The sequence below is a fragment of the Ornithodoros turicata genome, chromosome 5, assembly GCF_037126465.1.
Source record: "Ornithodoros turicata isolate Travis chromosome 5, ASM3712646v1, whole genome shotgun sequence".
NCBI lineage: Eukaryota > Metazoa > Arthropoda > Arachnida > Ixodida > Argasidae > Ornithodoros > Ornithodoros turicata.
The window spans coordinates 22,663,468-22,691,206 of NC_088205.1; the positions used below are offsets into that span (position 1 = coordinate 22,663,468).

The 27,739-nt window shown below is 45.0% G+C and overlaps 1 protein-coding gene and 1 long non-coding RNA gene across 2 annotated transcripts in view; one reads left to right on the forward strand and one right to left on the reverse strand.

Moving 5' to 3' along the window:
• Positions 1–9,395, forward strand: part of LOC135394226 (uncharacterized) — a 225,320-nt gene extending 215,925 nt beyond the window's left edge. Inside the window, exon 3 of the long non-coding RNA XR_010422795.1 lies at positions 9,312–9,395. This is a non-coding gene — a long non-coding RNA (uncharacterized LOC135394226). The remainder of the gene's footprint in view (positions 1–9,311) is intronic.
• The window catches only part of LOC135394224 (uncharacterized), a 247,129-nt gene that overhangs the window by 154,812 nt on the left and 64,578 nt on the right, over positions 1–27,739 (reverse strand). The window lies entirely within an intron of this gene.

Below are 27,739 nucleotides of genomic sequence, written 5' to 3' on the forward strand. Positions count from 1 at the left end.
TATGTGACTGCTGCAGGGATGGAATCCAGAGCACAAAACGAAGCTGTGGAAGGAAGCCTACAGCTCATCGATACAGCATGCATAGAAGAAACAAATAGGCTAGGCCGTCGAATAAGGTACAGAACAGTATACAAAACTGAAGAATGAAGAGAAGGAGGAGCGTCAGAACAAACGCTCGAAAGGGAGCAGGGAAGGGAGTAATAGGGAAGGGAAGGTTTGGTGCCAACGCCACAAACGTTGCTAAAGAATTACTTGCTAATTAAAGAATGGCAGTTGATGACAGTGTAGTGCTCGTCGCCCTGTGTCTCGTTACATCATGTACTACTATATTCTTGCGAATAGCTGCTGTTGAGTAAGCCGTCCAGAGAAATGCCGTGTGTCCACGACTCTACAGTGCAGCTGGTCAGCGCGCGATGCGTCCAAGGATACGGGATACAGGGCCACTCAGGGGAATGTTCTCCTTGTCATTATACCAGCTAGATTGTCTAATTTTCTTCTCATCAAGGACACGCTTGACTTGTGCACAAGTACTTCCATTGTTTTTGATACGTTATTTCGCTCAGTTTTAGAAGAAAGGTGCAAAATAGGGGGAAGGGGGCGATACGAAGATTTATTTAAAAAAAGGAAAAGTCAGTCCGACAGAGGTCGGCTTGCTATTCAAAAAAGAAAGGAAGGAAGGTAAGAAATAAGAAAAAAAAAACTGAAAAATCATACATACGGTTACACGGTCACAAGGCGTTGATAAGGTGCAAAATAGATACGTTGTTGTTGTCTGCAGGAGGGCTATGTTCGACATAGTCACAGCAGAATGTCAGTCATGACAGAGACAGTCACAGTATCCAACACGAACGAGGACTGAGTGGCCACCAGGCCAGAGGGCTACAGTGCTCCAAGAACAGAGCCTCGCTGCAAGCATGGCATCAACTGCTGTGTTCAGGCTTGCTGTGAACACAGTCACGAGAGGTCATACGGTGCGCGATTGGAATCGCAATCCTTTCTCAAAATATTGATTGGTCAGCACGCTAAAGGATTTCGCTTTTTTGTGGGCTTGGTACTAGCGCATATATATTTTATTGCCCTCTAGAGTCCGCCTTCTGCACACGTGTGCTTTTATAGTGACAGGATGGGGTTTTTCATCCTCCACTCATTTGTATCCTGTCAGTCCTTGAACTGGCCGGTCGGCGTACTCTCCCACATGACATACGAGGACATTATTTCTTTCATCTGAACTCCGAAGTCCTGCAGCCGACATACGTTTTATTTCACTTACTGACTTCTCAACTCGATGTTGCAGAACGGGGGAGTGAATTTGAATGGAAAACTGGCGATTTACACACATATGGATGCCGACTCTCTTCTGTAAAGGTCGCGGTAAATGACGGCGCAAATGAAAGGTTGATCGTCCCGATATGTCCCGCAACAAAGGGTCACATGCAAGACCGATGAATCAACCTTCATACGTAATGTCCTCTTTTCTGTAAGGCTCAGGTCGTATTTCCATGCTGAATACGAGATGTGCCTGGTGGCAATATATTGACAAGGTTTTAGCCCCCTTTTCCTGACAATCATGACTGAAACCAGCCTTTCTATTTGCCTGTGTTTCCTGTTATTATGATTACCTCTGAAGAGACGGAGAACAGAGCGTCCTAAGATGGACCATAATGTGTTATCCACTGAGTATCATGCTAAATTTGTTAACGGGGCCTCGATCTTTGAGGTCGTTATTGTTGTGGAAACATGATATACACATCATGGTTGCGGAGTTGCCACTCCGGAGTTGGAATGCTTCCGGAATCATTCCAGATTTAGCAAAGCCTGGAATGCAGTTGGAATGGAATGGCGGAAACTGTCGTAGGGATGGAATGGGAATGGAATTAGGCATTTTTTGGCAGGAATGGAATTGGGATGGAATGGTCTGGGTGCCCAGGTGGTAGTTTTGGTTTCAACCCGGTTGTTTCTGTCCCCTTCGGCCCTGAACTAACCTTGTCTTTGTGCTTTTTCCGTGCTGGGTAATGTCAGTCCCCTCTAGCACTGCTAGGCTACCCAGCACGGTTACCGGTCCTTTTACTTTTATTGATGGAATTAAAGGAATGGAATAGGGTGGCCAAGCCATTCCAGGAGTAGGAACTGACCATTATACCTTTCATTCCGAGGAATTGAAAGGAATGGAATTGGAATGGAATGGTTGACCCCATTCCGCAATCCTGATACACATAGTACAATGTTTTTTTTTTGTTTTTTTAATGCCAGATCACTATTCTTACAATTATCAGTTCCTATTGAGGGCAGTTATGACCACAAAAAGTCCAGTGGCAAAGCAAAAGTTCAGTTTGATCCTTATCTGTATATACCGACATATTTAATAAAGTATTATCAGAACGCCCCTAATGGTGTAATGCGATTAAATTGAACGCAGGCGTAGTCGTTTTCTGTTTGTAAGGCGGACACGTTTTCTGCCTTATTGGGAGGTTGTTTCGGATGCCTACAAATTCCTTGGCGATATACACAGGTTTATAGCGTCATCTGCTTGAGTTGGGCTTCAAATAAGAAAGGAAAACTAAATCTTGTGTCGTGCTCAGAAGACCTTCTCTGGAGTCGTACCTAAACGAAGACGCGCTTTTCCTTTTGGCCGCATTTCACGACGTTGTTCGTTTACGGCGCATTTGGCATGTGGGCTTATCCTTTCAAGCATATCTTCATTTCGTCACTGCCGCAACACGAACCCCCTTTTCGACCCTCGCCTGCCATGATTTTCGGGACCTTTTTTTCACGGCAACTTCCTTTCTTGTACTCGTTGCTACTGTACAGCCTCATGGAAAGTGATCAGGTCGCACGAACGCAGGGCGATAGTGTGCAGTCACTTTACTCCTCGCATGGTGAGGATGACCAATTGCACCCCTATTCTTTCTGTTTTGCTACTCTTGCTGCTGCTGCTTCTATTTTTGGTTGGTGCAAGACGGTCGGTGGTCATTGCTCCCTCACCGCAAACTATCCCGTCTTCTTTGCAAGTCGACCACCACAATTTTTTCCCAGTTCCTTTCGTTTCGGACAGAAAAGCGTGAACTTGGTGTTATCAGAAATATCTATTAATGTTACCATCCACACAAGCTCTATCTTAATACCCATAGATACGCTCCTCACATTTCTGCTCCCTCAGTCATGTCATCTAAGGGCAACCGATACTTCTAGAATATAAAACCCTTTTATTCATAACGAAAAGTGTCCTTTTTCACTCCGCAACATTTGTCATGATTAATGATTATTATTGTTATCACCGCTCGCCTTAAACATGACTAATGATTTTCACCATTATTGGCTCGCCCACAATGAGGGAGCGTCAGGAATGTGCTCTCTCAGTGAAAGAAAAGGTTCGTTGCCGCCTCGGCTTGCGAGGTCCACAACCTGTTACTGTCAACTCTAAGCTCGGAGAAGGTGCATAGGACACAACTAATGAAATGTTTTAAGCCTCAGTGAACACTCAATCAGCATCACGAGTAAAACCCGTCTGCGCGGGGACAACTTAGAAGCGAAACTAATTTTCGATGTTGCATTGCAGGGGGTCCCCAATGAGAGAATACGCGAACAACACTTTTCCTTCCCCTTCGGACATCAGCACCTTGCACGCTGAACATGTTGCTGTCCAGCTTAACCCTTTAGCTTCGAGGACTCTGAATATGTAACCTGTCAATCTGCGCAGATTACGCCTTCGTTCATCTTCAACGTGTCCCGCTGAAATACTCCAAATGTAATTATGCACTGGGTGCAAAACAGTCATAGAGGTTATAGTCCTCGCAGATCTGAGTTTTCTCTTTCGTTTAAGCCTATTTAGACTGTCACTGCTTGCCGAATGTATAAGTTTGGCAGCCGAAATTAAGTTTTGGGTGTTGCTTTAAATACGCAGAAGGATTATTGGAGGACTACATAATCAGTTCGGAGAAATGGAAAAGTGAACGTGCTCTCTAGAAGTGACCGGTCGGTTTTTGACCGCGGTGGGATCGTTTGCCTGTTTCGCCCTGGTGATCGAACGCCATTCATGTACAGTGAAGCCTACCGTTTCTCCCCTATAATGCGGAGAGCTGAATTTTCCCTGACAAGCTTCAATGTTCTTACCGTGTACGTGTACAGATAGCTCCCTTCTGCGCACATGAACCCTGACCGTGTCGGTGTCCTTGAGTTGAGTTGGGTTGGGTTGGGTTGGGTTGGGTTGATAAGAAAAGGGAAAAAAACGGAGGAATATAGGCACTCATTGCGAGAGCCGGCTACTCAAGATCACTTAGAAAAACAAAAAAAAAATGGCTAACTACAATAAAAACAATGAGTGACAAAGACTCAGTCACTCACGCACACTGTCACATACACTGTCAGTCACACTGTGTCCACCAACTTGGAGTCTGCGCAAAATCGCACAAATGCCTGCATGGCGCGGCACTGATGGTCGGGTGTTCAAGGCCCAGAGCTAAAGAAGCTTGTAGGGATAGTATGTGCTGCTGACCGTGGACAGGATAACAAGATGTGCTCAGTGTCCCCAACAGGCCCACAGGTGCCACAGTTAGGTGCCACGGTGTACCTGTTAACGAAGTTTCATTGTATTTCAGGCCCTGCCCGTGTGTAAACCTGGGAATTTCGGCAGATTCTGAGAGACGGCCGAAGGGTTATTCGTGCGGTTCAGAATATCATGTTGTTCTTTTATGTCCTTTTGCGCTTTCTTTTGTGATTCATAGAGATACTCGGCTACCTTCCCTGCCTCTGGATGGATAAAGTACCAGTGGCGAAAGGGCGGAGGAGGTGTTCACTGCCACGTCAGGCTGTTGACCGTCAGTAACGGGAATCAGCTGTTTGCTTTTCAGGTGTGCTGTGCATAAGAATACGCAAACGAGAATCTCGCTCGTTACACGAAGGGCTGGCTGTTGTCTCAGTTGTTATGGGCGCAGCAAGACGCGATTCAATTACTATGGCGTTGTTGTTGTTCTTGCGTGGCGCTGTGCGTTATTGCCAGAGGGGTCTCTGCCCTCTTAGGTGAACAAAGGTGCAGTGTAATGTACTTTTCGGAACGTTATTATGGCGTGTTTGTATTGGAGTACGAATGGATGGTGCTGGGTTTAGTTGGATGGGCGTACCGCATTCTTCATCTAATCCGTTCGCTTATGCACCTACTCTTCCGCTGTCAGCTTCGGAGGGCAGAACGCTCGGAATTCCGCGTTACGTGTCATTGCCGGATGTAAGATACATTGGATCAAAAAGTAAAATAAGATACCAGGCTTTTTTCCCCCTTGTTGTAACTGCACAGTGGTTTCGTCTTTAGTATACACTGGATACTGCTACAAAGGGTTGAAGAGATCTGTGTTGCGCTGCCAAGGAACGTAATCACTCGACACAATGTTCAGGAAGTGAGGTGCAATGTACAATAGCTCTGGAGCCCCCGCTGGCTTCTATGCAGATGTGGATAGTGACCGAGGTATGCGAGCTTCATTGTACAAAAGCTGTAGCTTGACTATATACCTTTAGTGTACACTAGTACATTGTTTTTGCGTCCTGTTGGTTATACTTTGCGTGTGATGAGTTTTGGAGAGTGCCGTTATTCATGCAATCTGCATTTTCAATCTTCCACTTCGGGAAAAGTGCTGCAGCTTATCCATACTACGGTATTTAGACAAAGTTGCCACTCCGCTCAGGGGCGAACGCCTACAGTTTATGCCTCTGGTGGTGGTGTTGGTGGTGGTGGTGACGAAAACCGGCTTGCCGTTGTTGGCCTCACGAATGTGGGCTGCGTCACGACTGTAGCCAGGATGCCTCTACTGTCATGTGTGCATGTGAGTGCTCCAGTAACGTAGTCAGAAAAATATTTCGGGAAGGGTTGTAAGGAACTTTACATAGAGGGAGGAGGATTTCACCATCGCTTTCCCTCTTTCAAATGCATTACCAAAGGTACGATCCCATGGGTTTTGAACTCCCCTACTACGCCACTGGTGTGCTCCACCCATCTGGCTCGGCTTTGGTTCGTCTGGACTCTTGACCTTTACATATTGCTAAAACTTGGGGATGTGGGTCGGCGCAACGCGATATGTGCTGCAAGCTCTTGTGAGGCAAAATATATATTTTGTGCGTGATGTGATGGTGATGTGAATAAAGAAAAAAATAGGGATGTGAGTTTCGACGAAGTCAAACTGGCTACCCCAGTACACTTAATACAGAAAGTTCAAACCGATGATGAAATGATGAAAACACAAAGGGATGATGTCCAGAGACGAACAGAGATGATAATGGAGTTCAACATGTAGGTCAAAAGTTCAAGAGCTGCGCCCAAGTGAGAGTAAAGTGGCGGAATCGCCGGGGGCACACACAGGACACATCACATATTCACCGTGTCATAGGATGTCCATAAGCCCGGTTGCATGCAAAAAGTCTTCAAGTGCCCTTAGCGCCTTGTCGGACGAAGGAGGACCTAACAGTTTCGTGATGTCGAAGGCTCGGGGGTCCACACGAGAGAGGCTTGTCTCTAAAGCCCTTCGAGCATCGACGTATTTCTGACACCTGAGAAGGATGTGTTCTACATCCTCTACAACGCCACATTCACTACAGTTCGGAGAGTCTCGCTTTCCGATTTTGAAGAGGAGACGTGCGCTGTACGGTACATTGAGCCGTAGCCTATGTACAACAGTTGTCGTTTGTCGCGTAAAGGAAGGTGGTACTCGAAAGCGTAACCCTGGGTCGACCTTGTACAGAAGCGAATCCCGAGCCGATCCTGTTAACCAGGAGGTGTCGCACATTCGTTGTTTGAACTCGTTCAGCATTCGCCCCGCGTCACCCTTGGTGAAATAAATGATGCCGAATTGGAAGTCGAGTGGGTTCTGAAGCTGAAAGGTTATGATTTGATATCGAATGACGGATTATGATGTTGAGGGGATGTCACGGGCCGTGACTAGGGCCCACCATGAATTGGTGACTCGATGTTTTAATTTAAATGTTCCTACCTATCAGCACGTATTCCACGACTAGCGGCAATGCTTCATTCTATCCTAACTCTTCAACATACGTAGCAGATGCATTAAAAGCCTCCCACAGCGTCTTTCTCGCCTAAGAAACACAAAACGAACACATTCCAGCCAAAGGTTACACGTTGAATGTTTCATGCAGTAAGCATGCGGAATACAACCACATCACTGTACTGCGTGGGCACCGAGATGAATGAATGATCACCTCCTATACGTTCTAGAGCTAGACGAAAGCTTGTAAAGCTCGTTCCCAAGTACATAAGTACACGGAGGTCACTAAATTGTTGGATACATTGTGCTTTCATTCCTTCTCTGAAGGTATGATTTGTCATGCAAATAACGGCACCGCAACAGCTGGTCATCGAATGACCTTTCCATCTCAATTTTCTCGTTTTGCAGGTGTAAGATCAAGCATTTCGTAGGCCTATGAAGGAATGAACGAGGCAGATTATCTCGTTCAACAAACCCATTTTCGCCTTTGTTTGTATGCGTGCGACACAGATGGCGTAGACTTATGTGCCACTTTACAGAGTGGTGATTTAGACACTTTGTAAGGTTAGGCTATGCTGGCTGGATTTCTGTTCAGAATATATTTAACAACCAGTTCGAAACATTGATAGACACGAAGTAAAAAAAAAAAAAAAGAAACAGTGAAGCAAGCACTGCATGCACTTCATGCACACAGCAGTGCTCTTATCTAGTCGTTAGACAAGTATATTGCTGTGCACCGCACAATTGGTGGCGGGGAAGTACAGTTCTTGCGCCGTTGGTCTAGCCGTTATATTTCTCTGAGGAACGGTAGCGTGGTCGTGCATGTTTACTGGTTTCCTTAGGTTTATCCGATTGTGAGTATCTTAATGGAGTTATATCCACCTTGTAGTATTTACCTGAGTAATAAACAACATCCTGACCAGCACTGCTCAGAGCTCAGTGCAGAGTATAGACGCAGAGGTATACAAGGGACTTAAACTCGGGGAAGTCAACAACGGAAGAGGGACTCTCTGAGAAAAGTCATAGAAATGAAGCGCGGAGACGATCGTCGGAGAGACACTGTTTGATCGAGGACGATCAGTGGTGTTTCCGAATGAGCTATAATTTGCTCATACAGGAACTTCAGTAGATGGGTACCGGATACGCAGACGTCTACCCTTGTGTTACAGCCTGGCATCTATGCTGCCACAATACCTATCGAGCCACAGCTACAACCAGGGGGTTGGTTTCTTGCATCAAATAAGCCAAAGCCTGTGAATACACGGAGAAAGCTGATGGTAAACCTAACTAATCAAGAGGTCAGAAAATTGGACTTGTTGGTAAACTAGCATTATGAAAATGAACGGGAGCTGTGAGACGCGGACGATGATAGACTGCGTGAAGCTCTTTGTTTTTGTTTGCCTGTTGGTTTTCGTACATTGAGTTTTTCACACTTTCGCACGATTGCGTTTTTCACACCCGCGCATGGCCATGTTGGATGTTGATGTTGGGAAAAAAAATAATAATAAGGAGAGATTGAAACCGTCACACGACAAATTCGGCTACTCCCATAAACAGCGCCCCCCCCCCCCCTCAAGAAAAAGAAAAAGAGAAGAAAAAGGAAACTAAAAAGAAAAAGAAAAAAGAAAAAACCGCCGCTTTCGCGATAAATATCAACTCAAGGCCAAAGCATCGGTTAACGTAGCGCACAATGAATCCCACGGTCCTAACAGAGGTCATGTGTGTCTCACAAAGTGTATAGATTTGTATAGTTTTCCCTTTTTTCTTTTTCTACGCCCTCCTTTCCCTTCATTCGTTTTACATATAATCAGCCCTAAATAACGCGTCTTGGAGTAGCCAGTCCCGAGTAGTTTGGGACTAACATCTCCTTTATTTCTCTTTTTTTACGAATCAATCAATCATAGACTGTGTGTCTATATACTTGTCTATCGACGTTCGTGTCTCGTAGCTCAGATTTGTTTTCATAATCAAGAGGTAACTATATAGTTAAAAAGGGAAAAAAGTGCAGCGCTGGAACGGGGGTGGGGTGCGGAGATATGTTTAATGATGGTAAAAACAAAAAGGACAGGAAGGGTTAGCCATAATGGAGGCTTGCTATTCCCAAGAGCAAAGACAAACAAACAAAAAGGAAAAAGAAGAAATAGAACAACAACAACTTTATTGCAAGATGATGAATGGGGAGTTTCATCGCCAGGGGCGATACTCTACCCCATTTTTGGTGGTGATGTAGGGAATGAAACAATGAGCCCCTTCACAATAAGGATCCAAGTCCGAAAATTATAAAGAAATAGATAAAAAGACAGCTCCTTCACTATGGTCGCTGTGCAGGCAGTCATGTAGGAGGTATCAGGGTACCCAAGGTCCCGAAGGAACGGCTAAACGAAAGGCTACACCAGGGCACTTTGGCAGGGAAGCAGACACCAGCACTGCATGCTGAAGTAAGTAACTCGAGAGTTTTATAGGGGATCGGAAGGATGGTAACGATAACAGTTTCGAAAACACGATATGCCATTCGCACTAGCCCTTTGATAGTGGTTGCAGCGGTTGGCACCACGCTGCTGATCTTTGATTCGACAGCTTCCTTTATAGTATCGTTTTCGTATAGCGGGTTCTCTATACAGGGTGTTTGCTCTAACGTGTCCAGAAATTTTATCTAAGGCGAGCGATGAAAGAGAAACGAGCGCTCCTTTTCAGTTACTTGACTAAGAAATAGGCGCTACTAGTGAAGCAGTACTTGTTTCTTACTCAAGCAGCCGAAAACTACCACTTGCTTTAAATATAGCTTGTGGACACGTTAGAGCAAACACCCTGTGTAGTATTAAAACTACCTAACAAGTAAGGACTGGTCGTTAACACATACTATTAGTATTTAACCAACCATGGAAATATGGATATATCTGTAGGTACTTCAACGCTGTATTTGCGGAGACAGCAGCATCTATCATTCGTATAGCAACCAAATTTTATTGCTCCATCGAGCATCGCTGTGGCGTCCAAATATACATCGTGTCAAAAATTACTATGCAGGACCGCTCAACTGGATTCGGCATCCAGGTAGCAAATACCTTCCTATTGGAGAGCGCGTAATAAAGAAAACCACACTTGGAGACTTCAATGGTATCACTTCAAAAGCCGCCGCACATATCTTATCAATTTTAATCCCAACATCATGAGTGTTTATTTTGATGCAGGATATTATACTCCTTCGCAAAGCGGAGGATCTAGCGGGGACATAAAAAGAAGAAAGGCAGGAAAAGTTACCAGGCGTAGACCACTTTCGCTTCGCCGACCATGACCCAGATAGGGACCCCCGAAATCACGGTTCATCGACGATGTTTTCCATCAGGATCTCTGGGGCACCTGTGCTCCGCGCTTGCCCGTGACCGTATCAGGTTCGGTCATTACGACGGGCCAGGCAGCCCACGAAAGACGTATTAAGTGAGGCAAAACTCCGAGCAACACCATCCGCAACAATGGAGGAGAGCGTGGTGTTTACGCTGACGACAGGAAGAAGAGAAAGATCGTTCAGGATTGTGATTTTGGGCGCGAAGACGGATGGTGTGTTGGATTTGGAAGAATAAAAGTTGTTGTGGGAAAAAGGTGGGCGGATGTCGGTCGTGTAGAATATTCGCGTTAGCGCCGCGAAGCAACTGTGGCTATGTGCGGCGTACAGACGTGGACAAACCTTTGGAAAACCAATGCAAGTACGTATTTTTCCTAAAAATATAATTGCCTTACGTAATCAAGCTCATCTATCTGGTGAGGCACTCCAGAGGCAGGGTTCATGTTTGATACTCGTTCATTCTGGAATTCATTCTCAGGGCGGTTGGACCGGGGAAAGGAGCAGTGCGAGTTGACGACGGTTGCCTCTGTAAATTCGCACTCCTGAATGATGGTGCCTTGATAAGGCTGCTGAATGCGTATGCCCCATTTAAGCGCAACTTCGTTTTTCATCTAAAAGTAAAACAACATAACGCCCACATATGTATTCTCTATCTCCCCTCATCTAGAATGTTTCAACTGTCATCATTTGTTGACCATGATTGCTCCTTACAACACTGCACATAGCGCTAACGTATGCCATTCAAAATCGAAGTTGTGTTTCTCCGGGCCACTTCAAGCAATTCGCTCAACAAAACGGCCGCAACACTGACAGCAATCGTGCCTCGCAGAAAACGTGTGAACCGCCTTCACATGTGTCACTTGATGTCCATCTCTTTCCCGGAGCGTTATGCCAAAGAGCTTCCGGTCTTCATGTCCGTCGCCTGTCTCGACGATTTCTGAATTTTTTTGTTTCGGGTTCCCGAGATAAGCGTTTCATTCGACGCTTCGCATTCGCGCACGTTTCGCACATCGCACGGTCTCTGTCTTGCACTTCCTTCCTGATTCCGAAGACGTCCCAAGTTGCTTTTGGGTCACGGTCCACCAGCATACTCGTGGGTTGACCAACTTCCGTTTCGTTCGGAAAGGTGCTGGACGATGCGAGCCGTCAACTGATTACGCGTGAATTTCATTAGAAAGGTTGAAGAGGGTCATAACTGCTCAAGGCGGTTGCGTGACGCCGAGTGTTATGCGTCGCTGGTGCATGGTATGCAGTTATGGCTGATCTCTGTCACTCTTTAGCACTGGTCATCCTTGTTCGATAGTGTCGCCGTAATTGTAGGGGTAAAGGCTGTTGCTGTGTACGTTGTGCATGAATAATGGAGTAATCGCTGTGCCTGATAAGTAAGTAAGCAAATAATTAAGTAAGCAATCGTTGCCCTGTTCGCTGTTGAGTAATTCTGCCTCGCGTAAATGAAAGATGGCAAAAAGTTAAGTGAGCACAGTGCTACATGAGGTCAAACGGCATACCGCCGTTACATAACGCGCTTTTCAAGTAGGGAGACTTACTGCTAGTGTGTGAAAGTACGCTCTGTATTGCTTTCCGAAGTATTTAGCTATCACAACTGGATTTGGGTCGTTGGTAATATGGTCAACAATAACAGGTTAATGTAATAAATTTTCTTTATATATATATATATATATATATATATATATATATTAGGGAAACATTCATCGGTCGTCAATTTCCACCTAGCTTAGTTGACGACGCTCTAAACAAAGCCCGCAAAGCAGATCGCAAATCCCTGTTCAAAAACCACAAACGCGTGTTAGATAATGGTTCCGTAAACCTCATCTTAACATTTAGCAGCAATATTCCAAGCGTTAACAATATACTAAACCGTCATCATAGTATCCTTCTCCAATCAGAGCGCATGGGACAAATTTTCCCTCAGCCACCGCGGGTAACCTACAGGCGTGCGCGCAACCTGCACGATAATCTAGTTAGCTCTAAAGTTAGCAAAGCAGCGCATCCAGGAAACGGCTGTCACCCGTGCGATGGTCGAAGGTGTCAAATATGCAAATTAATGCAAAGCACCCAAGTACTTAAAAGTACTAATTCCAATTTTTCCGTCAAAATTAATGGTGACTTCGACTGTAATTCATCTAACGTCATTTATGTCATTCAGTGCGGCATGTGCCAAGCACAATACGTAGGTCAGACTAAAACATCATTTCGGATCAGGTTCAACAACCACCGATCTGACGTTACCAAAAAGCCAAACCTCCCGGTTTCTCGCCATTTCAAACAACCAGGTCATTCACTAAATAACGTGTCACTTTTTATTCTCCAGTCAAATTTTAGCTCAGATCGGTGCAGGGAACAACGCGAATCTTATCTCATTTACAAATTCCAATCAACAATTAACGAAGATCTGGGAGCACTTTCAACGGTAAGAAATTTGGCCGCCTAGATGAGCTACACTTTCCTCCTTTTCGTTTCCCTTCTGTTTTTCTTTCTTTTCTTTTTTTTCAGCAAAGTTTGAAGCAGCGCTCACCCTTCCCGGAATTTTCCCCAAAGCGGACAGTGACCTACGGCGAATGACATCACCACCCGGACTTGACCTTCTGGAATATTCCCGAATCTGACTCACTGACAAACGCCTGTGGCGTGCCCGTACCGATTATGACGTCATGTAGCAAACCTATTTAAGAAATGTGTAATCAGCTACGCATCTTTTGTCCTGACGAAGACAGTGCCACTGTCGAAACGTCGACCCCTTGCCCATTTTACTTTTTAACGTCTCCCCATGTAATAAACTAGTGTTTTTAACTTCCCTAAAATCTGTTTCCGCGTCTTTTTTTTAACTTCTGTAAAACTTCGTGGCCGTTTGATAATCCTTTTACCTCACCCTACGTTTCCACAATGGCCGCCGCAAGACAAGGACGGATTGTCAGGAAGTACCCCTCTTTTGCCCCCCTTATTGCTGTTCTTGGAGACTCTCAGACTAAGTACTTACATCATCATTCTAATCCCAGGTCTCGACTGATGCCAACGATGTTTGTATCCCGCAGCGGAGGAAAGATCATGGATTTCCTGGAGGAAGTAGACTTGCTGCCACCAAGTGTGCGTGTCGTGGTTCTACACTGTGGAACCAACGATATGCCACTTTTGGACCCCCAGCAGGCAGTCTCCCACTACCAGCGACTCCTCAACAAGATCCGGGCCCGTGATGGAATTGAAATGACGGTTTGTACGTTAGTGCTCCCTCGCTCTCATAACAGGCGCCGCCATTTCATTGACAGGCGTAGGGAGTTCCAGTGCAACCCGCGGGCCTTCGACTTCAACCGCCGACTGGTCCAGCTTTGCCGGAACTCAACCGACCTCTGCTACCTGGACCACGGATTCCACCGACGACGACCAACCCAGGTCCTCGCAGCTGACGGCCTCCATCCAAACTTCGAGGGAGTTCGGATGATCAGCCGACACCTGCTGGACCTGCTTCCACGACTTCGACGGGTCCTACCATCACGCCGACCCAACGTGACTGCTGTTCCGGATCCAGTGTGGCCTACCCCTCAGGAGGCAGCCACCCTGGAACGACGACGGCAGAATACAAGACCATCGACGCTGGACTGACTAACCGCCGGTAAGCGTGCCTCTTCTCCTTCTGAAAGTGAACCTCCCCCAAGTACGCAAGCTTTCTTTAAACTTCGTAAGCTAGCCGATAAATCAGCACGCTATAATTCCCATCGCACCACTTTACAACTCTACAAAGATCAGGACAAAATTCCCAAGGGTCTCGCCATTAACCTTAAACCCACCTTTCCCCTAAAATCTGCACATCAGAATAAGTGGAAGGAGATCCTCAACAATGCTTCGGCCGCGTTAATCGAAGTGCTTATATCCCATTGTGAGGACGCCATAGACCAATCATCCCAGCAGGCGAAAACTATCGACTGTAAATCTGTTTTAACAGACAACCACCAGTTAGAATTAGCACAATACGCAAAAGAAAGGGAAGAGGCAATTCGCAATGCTAAGCGGAGGAAGCTAGTCAGGGACAACGTTAATACTCCAGCTACGCTTGAACCCAGTGTGTCAGCTCAGGACTGTGATCCTATAAGTAATGCAGGTACAACCAATACGCCGTCGCAAAATCGTCAACCGCTTGCTAGAAAAACAGGTCCTACCCCAGCAGCCTCATCTGCAGAGATGCTACCTCAGAAGTCCCATAACGTCGTTAATTTATCGTCCCACGAACTTACCGATTCGGAAATATCACTGCTCAGCCGTGGCCTCTCATTCTGCCCCAGTAACAACAAGCTAGATGAATACCAACTTTATCTGGACTTAGATAATTTCGCCCGCCGTCTACGCCTGAAGGAATACTTTCATGACAAACCTAAGTCAGATTCCAACCCATTTAAACCGCTATCCAACTTTACGCCAGAGGCTAACCGTGAAAAGGCTCTGGACATGTACATCCGTGCAGTTCAAAAAGATATCATTAACGCTTACAATAAATCATACAACAGCAAACCGAAGCCAAATCTAACGCCGGCTGAGCAGCGCAGCCTTTCTGAACTTCGGGACCGCAGTGACATAGTCATTAAAAAAGCTGATAAAGGTGGTGCAATCGTAGTAATGGACAAAGAAAACTACATTAACGAAGGTATCCGGCAATTATCGTGCGCATCGTTCTACAAACTCCTCGAGGCTGACCCTACAGAGGAAATTACGGCATATATTATCCGCAGTCTAAAAGATCTAAAAGCAAGTAAAAAGATAGATTCCACCCTATACGATTATCTACTCCCCAAAGACCCCGCAGCGGGCAGGTTTTATATGCTCCCTAAAATCCATAAACCTGGAAATCCAGGGCGCCCAATAGTTTCATGCAACGGTACAGCTACCGAGAACATTTCAAGCTTTGTTGACCACCTTCTTAAAGATATACCTCCTAAACTACCATCCTACATTAAGGACACCAATCACTTTCTTCAAGTTCTAAGCGAATGTCAGCCTCCTTCTTCCAGTTTGCTAGTCACGCTAGACGTTTCCTCTTTATATACTAACATCCCCCACGAGGATGGCATTGCTGCAGCTGAAAGGGCATTTTCAAAATATTCTGATACCTCATACGATCCTTGTGTCCTATGCACATTTCTCAATCTTATTCTGAAAAATAACAACTTCGAATTTGACGGTAAGCACTACTTGCAAGTTCAGGGCACGGCTATGGGTACAAAAATGGCACCTAACTATGCAAATATATTTATGGGAGCTCTAGAGGAAGAATTTCTGTCTAAGCGCCTGAAGAAGCCCACGCTTTACAAGCGGTTCCTCGACGACATCTTCATGGTGTGGCCACACTCAGAAGATGACCTAATCACATTTATCAGCGACTTTAACAAAGCGCATCCGGCCATCAAGTTCACCCATTCTTATTCCCCTTTAACTGTTAACTTTCTCGATGTCCAAGTAAAGTTAACAAACGGGGCCTTGTCCACAAACCTGTTCCGTAAACCTACGGACTCTCAACAGTATCTAGCATTTAACAGTTGTCACCCGCGTCATACTAAACTTGCCATCCCTTACAGCCAAGCACTTCGATACAGGCGCATCTGTTCCAGCGACGCTGACTTGGACAGAAATCTAGCTCAACTTAGGGAAACATTCATCGGTCGTCAATTTCCACCTAGCTTAGTTGACGACGCTCTAAACAAAGCCCGCAAAGCAGATCGCAAATCCCTGTTCGAAAACCACAAACGCGTGTTAGATAATGGTTCCGTAAACCTCATCTTAACATTTAGCAGCAATATTCCAAGCGTTAACAATATACTAAACCGTCATCATAGTATCCTTCTCCAATCAGAGCGCATGGGACAAATTTTCCCTCAGCCACCGCGGGTAACCTACAGGCGTGCGCGCAACCTGCACGATAATCTAGTTAGCTCTAAAGTTAGCAAAGCAGCGCATCCAGGAAACGGCTGTCACCCGTGCGATGGTCGAAGGTGTCAAATATGCAAATTAATGCAAAGCACCCAAGTACTTAAAAGTACTAATTCCAATTTTTCCGTCAAAATTAATGGTGACTTCGACTGTAATTCATCTAACGTCATTTATGTCATTCAGTGCGGCATGTGCCAAGCACAATACGTAGGTCAGACTAAAACATCATTTCGGATCAGGTTCAACAACCACCGATCTGACGTTACCAAAAAGCCAAACCTCCCGGTTTCTCGCCATTTCAAACAACCAGGTCATTCACTAAATAACGTGTCACTTTTTATTCTCCAGTCAAATTTTAGCTCAGATCGGTGCAGGGAACAACGCGAATCTTATCTCATTTACAAATTCCAATCAACAATTAACGAAGATCTGGGAGCACTTTCAACGGTAAGAAATTTGGCCGCCTAGATGAGCTACACTTTCCTCCTTTTCGTTTCCCTTCTGTTTTTCTTTCTTTTCTTTTTTTTCAGCAAAGTTTGAAGCAGCGCTCACCCTTCCCGGAATTTTCCCCAAAGCGGACAGTGACCTACGGCGAATGACATCACCACCCGGACTTGACCTTCTGGAATATTCCCGAATCTGACTCACTGACAAACGCCTGTGGCGTGCCCGTACCGATTATGACGTCATGTAGCAAACCTATTTAAGAAATGTGTAATCAGCTACGCATCTTTTGTCCTGACGAAGACAGTGCCACTGTCGAAACGTCGACCCCTTGCCCATTTTACTTTTTAACGTCTCCCCATGTAATAAACTAGTGTTTTTAACTTCCCTAAAATCTGTTTCCGCGTCTTTTTTTTAACTTCTATATATATATATATATATATATATAACAACACATATAATGATGATGATGACTCGGGAAATTCGGCACGCGGCAATTCGTAATATGGTCAGAAAGATGTGAAGAAGCCGAAAACTTGTTCCCGAGGACGAGGGGCTATATTTATTAGAACAAAGGAAAAAACTGGGAGGAAAGGTCAGGCAAACGGGACCTCGGCTTGCTATTCCGCAAAGAAATGGAAAAGTAAATAAAGGAGGAATGACATAAATAAAAAGAAAAGAAAATAACTGGGGAATAAAGGACAAACTAACAAACGATGAAAGAAGAATGAGAAATTACAGAAAAAGACGACCTCAAAAAAATATGAGATTAATGCGTTGAGATTGAGATTAGGGCACTGAAGAATGAGCTGTGCCCGCTTACACGAACGCTCATGCAATTTCTCAGTGCTGCACTCGGTAGCTTCGGTATAGGGCTGTCTGCACACGGTACTGTCCCCGACGATTCTCTGTCTTTGGGCACTGGCAGAGATACCGAGTGCAGCACTGAGGAATTATGTCAACGTTCGTGCAAGCGGACTCTGGAAATTCGAAAAACCGAGAACACGCCCATCAAAGAAGAGTGACTTTTTCGGCTCGTTCGTGCGACAGACTTATAGTTGAAGAGTGCAAAACGGAGACACGTCTGATGGATACAGAACAAGAAAGGTGGAACATTCCCTTGAGTTTGAGGGATACACAAGACGATGGGGACAACGCAAGACTCAAGGGACAAGCCCTTCCTTGTGCGCCTGTGTGCTTGTTCTGCTGTATCTCTCGTCCGGGTCTCCGTTTCGCAGTCTTCAGCTATGAGACACACATCAAGTTCGGGAGCAGCTGGCTGCACCTGCGTGGCTGATGCATCTCCTTTTTTATTCTCTCTCTCTCTCTCTCCTCATTTACAAATATCTTAAAAGCGATAAAACCCCAGTGCAAGGGAACTAAAAGCGAGAAGGACCAATATACTTTTAATATGTCACACCCAATTGCCCGATTTATTAACCTTTTTATCTGCGCCCTTCCTCGCACCGGCACCGGCTTGTTTCTGCTGTACATAAATGGCATCGCCACATTACACCCAAATATAGTTTTGTACGCAGATGATGTATCACTCTTAGTCAGCGGGAAAACATTCGATGAAGTAGCTGCGGAAACCAACGAAGCCCTAAGAAACGTAACCAGCTGGGCATCACAGAACCAACTCACAATCAATACCGAAAAGACGTTGTCGACTCTCTTCACACAACGTTGCTCACACATTGTACCCAACAGGGATATTGTCATTGGACACTCAAAAGTTAAGCTCGCTCAAAGCATTAAAATACTTGGAGTCATATTCGACCACAAGTTACTGTCGCACAATCACATCTCTTCCATTGCATCCCAAATCAGTAAGACCCTTAGCCTGCTGCACAAAAACAAATTCTTCCTCCCCACCTCCTATAAGCGACTACTATATCACTCTCTTAATCAATCCAGACTAAGTTATTGCAACCTCGTATGGGGATCAGCATCTAAGACGTCTCTTCAACGTCTTCACATTCTGCAAAAGAGGGCCATCCGTATCATCGAAGGAGCCCCATGTGACATTACAACAAAGCCCCTTTTTCGCAAACACCATAACCTATCGATCTTTCAACAATATACGTATCGCCTTGTTCTTTCATATAAACACTCCACGAGGAACCAAAACGACTTGGCCACCCTATCACAAGTCACAAAAAATAAGAAATTTAACGCCTTTCGTAACTCGGACATCTACTATGTGCCGTTCTCACGTTCTGGTTATGGACTACAGAGATTACAGGTAACAGACCCTCGTCTTTTGAATGCCCTTCAGCTACATAGTATTGACATCTGTAGCGTGTCCTTCAGAGAGCTGAAAACATTACTTTTTGAAACTGATATTAGGTTGTTCTAATTCTAAGGCTGTTCTGAAAACATTACCTTTGAAACTGATATTAAGCTGTTCTAATTGCATATTTACTCCTAACTGCACGCGTTGCATCTGCAATCCTGATTGCCTATCTGTTGCATATAGCATGTTCTTTTAATATTAGTAATTATTGTATTGTTTTAACTGCGGTACTACTGTAAGCATCCTTCAATTGTGGTAAGCGTGAATTTATAAATTATGTCTTGATCGTTTTTTTTTCTTTGGAGTTTGTATAAGTGTTGCATGTCTTGTCTAGATGCCCTGATTGTAAGGAGGCCGAGACGTTTCTCAAGCTTCCAGCTTTTTGTCTCGGCTCCCCCATCGTTCTGATGGTAAATGATAAAAAAAAAGAAATTATGTTCATTTGTATGCACTGTTATGTTCTCCTCTCCCCTACGTAGTGCCACTCACGTGGAATTGCAGGATATTTGAAATAAATAAATAAACTGCTGACAACGAAGCAAGCTTGAAACAAATGATTCCTCCAAGTACCCGTACCATAAAATAAGGATCGAGCCCCCCCCCCCCCCCCCTTTACAGCCGCCAAATGTTTTGTGACAGTCGCACCATTTGTTTCCCACCCACCCAGGGGTTATTATTGCAAGTGTAGCTTAGACGTGTAGCAGCAGCGCTGCCTGCACCACTACTCTGAGACACGCAATGAAACGCATCCATACACCAACAACTTTAATTTTAAGATTAGGAATGGATAGTTTCACTAGGAATTGGAAGCTGTCATGATGCCTTTGTATTCATAATGTTACGTTACTAACATCATGCAAAAAGCATGAAACAGCGAAAGCAAACGAAAACGAAGCTAAACTGCGCGAGAGCTCGCGGCTCGTGATGCCGCGATAGGCCATCCACCGACGCTGTTTGGTTTCTTAGTCGGCACGGTGCAAGGTTCTGCGTTTCACGGGAAGGCACGTGACTCGAAGCAGAAGAGCTTCTCGGAGCCCCACAAAAATCGTTCCGCAAGGCGCGCAGCGAGCGTCAGCGCATCCATGTAAACAATCTTACGTCACCGGGTGCCATTTCCGCGACCAAGCGTTCCCATGCATTGGATAGGCCGGTAAGCACACCAGTCCTTCTAGCTCACCATAGTATACGTTCTGTCTTCATCGTCATCGAGGCAGGAAAATAACGATATGATACTAAACGCAGGATAGCGTGGTATACCCCTCTGGCTGTCGCTTGTGACAATCCGGCCATCATTTCATGACCCACCACGTGACACAATCAAGTGAGCTGTTCACTGGAGGATCCCTCAGCAAGTCTGTGACTTTATTTTTAACCTCTCCCCCCTTTATGGACATTACATGGTATGTAACCTTAATTAATTCGAGGTTCATCGATCGTTCGAAATGCGACAAGTGTTACAATACAATGTTGTGGTGTTGTTATGGAAAAATTTATTCAAGACGCAGAGAACTGGTCAAGCTACCGACTACTACACTATACTACACTATATGCGTATGTGGTATTGTTCCTGTAAGTTTGCACAGGTCAACTCTCACGGATCGCGTAATTGGATTCAATGTCGTGGATGAAAATGGCCTTCGAGGCACTGTGCTCCCGCTGTGAAGTGCACCTTTTGCTGAATACATCTAAACATGCGCATAACATGCATCTGATTGTGTATAGCAACGCAACTGCTTCGTTTTATACTGATACGACGGGTCGTAAAAAAAAAAAGAAAAAATGCAATCTCATTCGCTTTACTAAATTGTTAATCAGGGGGTACATTGCGCATGCAACACGTTTCCAACAATACCAGAGAAGGCACGTCGCATCGGTGCTATCCGGAAATCGGCCATGCGTGGGAGCTGCCATGCTTCAGTACTCGCGTGTGCAGGCCAGTGTGTACCAGAACAGAAATAAGGCACTACACAGCCCGGTAAACGCAGGCACCCTGACTCCTATGGAGAAAGGCACCAGGGGACCTCCTTAGTTTTCAAGGTACGCGCTTGTCATGCATTGAACGCACCGTCCGCGAATGAAGTTCCATTCAGGTGCCATTCAATTTGTTCCACTGCAATCTCTGACAGCACTCACCCCTCTCTGTGTAGTACAGAAACAGACAAAGGTCCACGTTCTCAGGTGTGGTGTTTGTCTGTGACCAAGCAACACTCCTATTTAGTTTTTTTCCTGTATCCTGTAAATCAGATAAATGACGTTTAAGAAAAATCACCTCGTTCCCTTTCTTCGATAATGATAGTCTCTGCATAACACATCCCCAAGCTTATCAAATCGGGGCGTTGACTTTCGTTCGAGGGGTGAAGGTGAAAGCCGCCTTTCTTTGAATGTGAAATATTCTGACACGTGAAGAAATAGAGAAAAGTGCTGCTATTTATAGCGACATGATATATATGTACGCTTTGGCGTAATCGAATGTATCATCGAATATATGGTGTTGGAGGATGCGTAGAATGTAATATGCAGCATATGTGTTCCGTTGCCATAAGATGAACGTGCAAATGAGTTGTGGTGATCGGAAGCATTACCGCGTGCTCGCACCATTAATCAGCCCTCCTAGCGTCTCAGGTACAGCTGTATGCAAACCCTCTCGGCCCCTCGTCCAGCCTCTAAGGCCCCTTGTGTGTGTGTGTGTGTTTTCTTTTCTTCTCTTTTTTCTTTTTGTTTCTTAAAGGGATAGCAAGGCGGCCTACGCCTGACTAACCTTTCCTCCCCCCTTTTTTTTTAATACACATACTCCCCCCCCCTCCCCCCTCCTCAGTTAGAAAGAGAGAAGCAACGACCATCATCGAGCCTATATAGGAGGAGTCGTCGTTGGCCTGCCTAAGATGCAAGTAATCTAATCTCGTATGATTTTTTAAACCGATGTGGTCAAACATTGGGCACAGGTCCAACTTCCGTCCAGGTCCAACAGGTCAAGCGTCCTGGAACAGCTGGTCGCACCAGTGCGACCTACGTTTCCATTTTTTTTTTTTTTTTCAATTTCTATTCTATTCTATTCCGTTCTTCAGCAGAAGTTAGTATGGAAATTAGTTTCCGGACTTGAATGTCAGTTATGATTACTGCTTACTGGGTAAAGCACAAAACGACAAGTTTATTTTGATGGTGGTGTTCATAGGGGTGTTTTAGTGCCATAGGAGATAATCTACGCTGTAAGAAATATATTATCCGTTTAGGATGTGATCGGTGTTTTCGGTGCACGAGGTTTTTTTGTAAAGTTGAGGGTTGACTATTATCACCGTACTATTATTTTACTTAGTCGGAGGGAAATCTAGTGATCATTGTGCTTGCCGATGGAGCAACTCTTTGGAACTTCACAGAAAATGTCAGCTTGAAAGTGAATTCTAATGAAAGACAATTACGGAACGTAAATGTGAACCTGTTTTCCCCTCTAGACTACAATGAATGCAATGAAGGTTAACTTTGCTTCATACATAATTGGATTAGTCGATTAGGGATTTTTGTCCTGAACCTGGTCTCATCGTACAATGCACAGTGTACAGAGTCAGTGGATTCTGAAGTAAGAGCCAAGCATGTTGTACAGCGGGAAAACCGCAGAACATGCATGGAGGCACGAAACAACGAGGATACTTCGCTCAAAATAGAAGAATTTGAATTAACTTGCGAGTAGAGTCGGATAAACAAAGTTGTCCAGTTATAAATATGTTAATGAGTCATTGTTAATTAATGAACCATTGTTATTATGTTCCGACGTCATCTGAATAAGTATTTGACGGCCTGTAGCAGCCTGCCTTACAGATTGCGAGGCGATACAAGAAGGAAGGAAGAACTGACTGATTGGTGGACGGCCAACGTAGCCTACTTTCACACCGAGGTAAACAAGGCACAAAACAAGAAAGAAGAACAATAATAATAATAGAATAAAAAACAAAGGAAAATAAGTAAAATGAAAAACACGGAACATAACCTGACCCGGATATGTTCGCAATTGCCGATGTAACAGATAAAGCATGATAGACCATGGACACGATTTGCATGATGTATGCCTACATTATCGGGACTTTTTACCACTTTAAAGGCAAGACAGATGACACATAAGCTGAGTTACTTTTAATCGGACAGTTTCTTTCTTTCTTTTTTTGTCGCAGCTTACTTAATTAATTACAAGAAAGTGCGTGAAACATCTGATAATGTATTCCGTCACGAGGAAATATCTTTCAAAGGGTTACGAAACCGAATTTTCGACGAAGTATTCTCGTTCAAATGTGCAATGTTCTTTTGAATCTCGTAACCCCCAGTAGTATGGTACTGCAAACAGCACGAAGTGCTACGTAAAACAGGTACTGGAACTATCATGCGCTCATAAAAAACCGCGACTTTTTGTGACTGCTGTGACTCTGTGCGACTCTTCTGTCTATATACGTCCATGTGCTCAGAGTTACTCACGTCGTAGTGTAGCCGGCTTCCACGTTTGTGGTGCCAATTTCTCTATGTTTTTCTTTTTACTCACTCACACACTCATTGACGTGCTGAGTGTTTGCTCATTTCTCAAGTCTAATTTTAGATTTGGGATCTAGCGATGCGTTGAGAGTAATGCGGTACCTGTCGAAGACTATCGGTAATAGTAATACTTTCGATTATAAAAGCGTGTAGCACAGTATTCCAAGTCTCGACCATAGCAGCATGTGTTTTGTTTTTCCTCTCTCCCTCTTAAGCGCCGATATTGCAAGCTTCTTCATCGTACATTGAAACGTAGAGCTATCTTCTTGAGATTTCATTATTAGAGATAGCCGCTGAAATCTCAGCACACCGTATTTAAGGTCCCTCGCTCAAAACGTCGTGCCTAAGCGCTTGTACCCTGCCACCAAGGTGCTGGCGTTGTCGACCGTACCGAACCCTCTACCTTGGGTTCAGCTATAGCGAACACGGTACTAATTCCTCCACCGGGGCCGGTTTTCCTTTTTGCTAGCAGAAATTCAATTTAAAAAAAAACGGGGGTGGGGGGTGGGGGTGGGGGGGCAAGTTGAAACATTCTTGTAGAGAACCGTCCTTATTCGGAACGTACTTGGCGGTGTAGGCGTTTTAGTTCACTAGCTGCACTGTTGATCCCTCTGGATACTGCGCAATAAAAATGTCGCGAATATTTCGTGGCAATATGGCCGAAAACCTTTAATGTGCAACAGGAGTCAGAGCGTTTCAATATAACCCAACCTTGGGGCACGTACAGGCTACGGGTATGGGTATTACATAAGGCAGGAATCGGGGGAGGGGGGCGATTTGTTTGCTGAAAAGAGAAGGGGAGGAAAGGTTAGTCAGGCGTAGGCCGACTTGCTATTCCTGTGGAAAAAACAACAACAAAAACAAAAACCACACCTTTGACCACACCAAAAACCACACCATCCAACCGGACTGACTACCTGAGACACCTACGTAGAGCAAAAAGAAAATGGGAATGGCGCGCACCTGTAGTTATAACCATTATGGTCCAGATATGACAGCGATTTCTGTGCCTCGAGTATTCCTTTAATTTGAACCTATTAGTTGACCCCTCCATAAACGCAAATCGTTGGTGTCTGAACTGTGTGGAAATTCGTTTATGGCTTGGAGGGCTGCTCGCGCTAAACACCGAGAAGGCCATGCACAGTTCGAGGTACGCAGGGGCGGCTACAGCGTACGTATATTACGTCATTATACCGGAAAACGAAAACAACCAATATATATTTGGAAAGAAAAACACTGCCTGTGAAGCGTTGCTCTTCCCACTCCGTTAAATGCCCCCGTGGGTGCACCCACGAAGAAGGCTTCTCGAAAGACGAAGGAACCCTTTGCATCGCTGACAGATAGCAGCGTCATTGTTTTATATCCGGCAAATGCACGTGTGTATTAGTTCTTTATGAACGCTTTCGAGCATTTATGGGAACTGTTCTTAGCATAAAAGGGCAAAAATACGGGCGAACTTGTACAGGTGCGTTGCGAGTTGAGTTAGTTGGCGTGCTTGCTAAAAAATGCAGCAAAGGGCGACACACACGTCTGAACGAAGTATAAGCGCTGCTTTTTAAGAGTAGCAGCTGTGTCCCGTTTTGCCTGTGTCTTCTTTTGTGTGCGTCGCCTTTGGCTGCATTTTTTAGGATGCTTTACAGGAGCTCTATAGTGAAAAAGCTTGACTCTGGGCACACGGGAAACGACAAGAAGGCAAGCGTGCCCAAGCTTCATGCTTTTTCAGTGTGGTATTCTCAAGCCGTTTTTGCAAGTGGGTGTTACGGCCAGGCGGACATCCTGCTAAAGAGGGTCTATTTCTGCTACATAGGACTAAACCTTTTACATAGAGGATTTCGGGTAAATGTGAGACAGCAGGCATTGGAGGCAGCCATTATTTAAAGCCACCCAACGTTTTAAAACTTACCGTAGCGAGCGACTGCGTGTTTTAAAGAAAATATCCATCGCCAAATTTCACTTTGCAAATGAGACGAAAGCGAAACAAGCGCGTCTTGACTGCAAGGAGAACAATAATGCTCCTTCTACTTCGGAGGGCCACATCCCACGTGATTTGGAGCGATGGACCTGATTGGAGCTGGCGCTGTCATGCTGGCCACTTTGCGGCCCTTTGGGGACGGGGAGGTACCCGGGTTCGAATCCCGGTGCCAGCTGTGCTGTCTGGGGCGTTTCCTGGGTTTTCCTCAGACGTTTTCAGACATATGTCGGCACAGTTCCCTTGGAAGTCGGCCCAGGACGCACATTCCCCAGGGCGTCAGTCGCGACGTTGCCCACCTCTGTGAGGCCGTCAACGGCGAGCCGTTTCATGATCACCACCACTACGCTGCGGCCCAAATAAGCTGCCGGCGGCAAAGGCACAGTCATTTCCCGTGCTCCTCACGCGCATAGTTTCGGTTTCGGCTCACTTGTATACCAAAACCTGCCGATGGATATTTCAACGTAGTTGCACGACTCAGGTTTTTGTTTCTTCCTTTTTTTTTTTAACGTAGGATGACTTTGAATACTAGCTGGCTCCAATTCTGCTTCATGGTGAGCAAACCTGCCAAACAGAACGCTGGGAGACGGAACAGCTCCTATACCGCTGTGTACTGTATGTGTTCCTGCGTTCTGTCGTTCGTGGTTGTTTGACTGCTTTGTTCACCGTAGACCGTTACCAGCTACCCAGGCTCTCCACAGTCCACCCTAGTGCAATTCTCACCTTTCCCCGAAAACCTCTCATTAAAAAGTTAATTTATGAATTTTAGGTAACTAACGATCTAGTAGTTACGTAATCTCTTCAGTACGCGTCGTCACGGCTATAGCAAAAAAGAAAAAAGAGAAAAAATACGGATGGAGGATTAAGGGTGCAGGGTGGAGATGCATAGAGGGTGCGTGAGTCCGTAGGGCAGTGCAAAGTGCTAGAGGGGTCTCTGGACAAGACTATCCTCCTGCAGAAAGAGAACAAGGTTTCTTGCTTTAGCGGAACGGTCGGCACAAGAACCACCGGGGCTCGGGATGTCCGCCAGCGTGGCAGAGCTGGAATGATGGAGATGGGCTTCGTGCCCATCTGCCGAATAACCGACGTGTAACCTCCGAATAACCCAACTGCAAAAACGGCATCCACGTTGCTCTCATAGCCTTTTTAGTTAAAAAAATCTGTAACGGATAAAAATAAATACCCTGCATATGGATTGATTGATTCAAACAAGAAAAGTATGTAGATGAATATGATGTTCTGAAGAACATACTTAAGTTAGTTTGTTTCTTTTTAAAACTGGCACATCCGGAGTCAGCCGAAAGCATGATTGGTCGGCGGGCCCCAGGGCGCGCCAAAATCACAGCATAAAGCTCCGACATCAAAAGTAACATGATTTTGCTTTTGATTGTTCTTAGTTTTATGGAAAGAATTCAGACTCGAGAGTTTATGCATTTCCTGGAGTCGATGAACAATATGTTAAATAAATTATAACTCATAAATAAATGAATTCATCATCGCACAATGAAGTTGTTGTTGTTGTAGTTTGTTAAATAAATTACATTTATAAGAAGAAGTATATGGGTATGCTTCCTCATGAAAGTGAACTATTATTGAACTTGTTTTTCATTAAACTAAGATATCAAATTCTGCTTCAAAACACTCTTCAATAGGAGTGTTTCTTCTTTCTGGCTTTTTCAACCCTTTTTTAAGAAAGGGTTCGAAAGATTCGAGACTCGTAAGATTCGTGGATTCGCAGAACCTTCCTTGGATTCGGATTCGGATTCGGAAAATTCTGGATTCCTCCCATCTCAACTATAATGTATTTTGACAAACGTACCCACGGACTGAGATGTTTGAGATGAAAGATTTACAATCCAATTTAGTTCGTGTGTTTCTGTTCTTTTCTCCCCTTCGCATAGTCGATTGTATCAGCACGTAAATAGAATCAGTTACTTGAACTTGGAAGGGGGACCGTTCTGTGACACGCGTAACTGGTTAAACCAGTCGATCGAAATACTATAAGAGGACACAAATTTGCTCGCTTGGAGATGTGCAATCTCCTTCTATAAGACAGCACAGCAACCAACACGGCAAACCCATTTCCCGTCATGAAAACTCCCTATCGCCTAAGAACCCCTTCGCAGCTTTTCATGTTCATTATCTACCGCGGTCATCAACTCCATGCAACATACATAACACACATCAAAGCGCAACAACACTATTCGAGCACCATCCGCCCTATAAGCCTGATAAAACGCGCCGGGAACGCACTT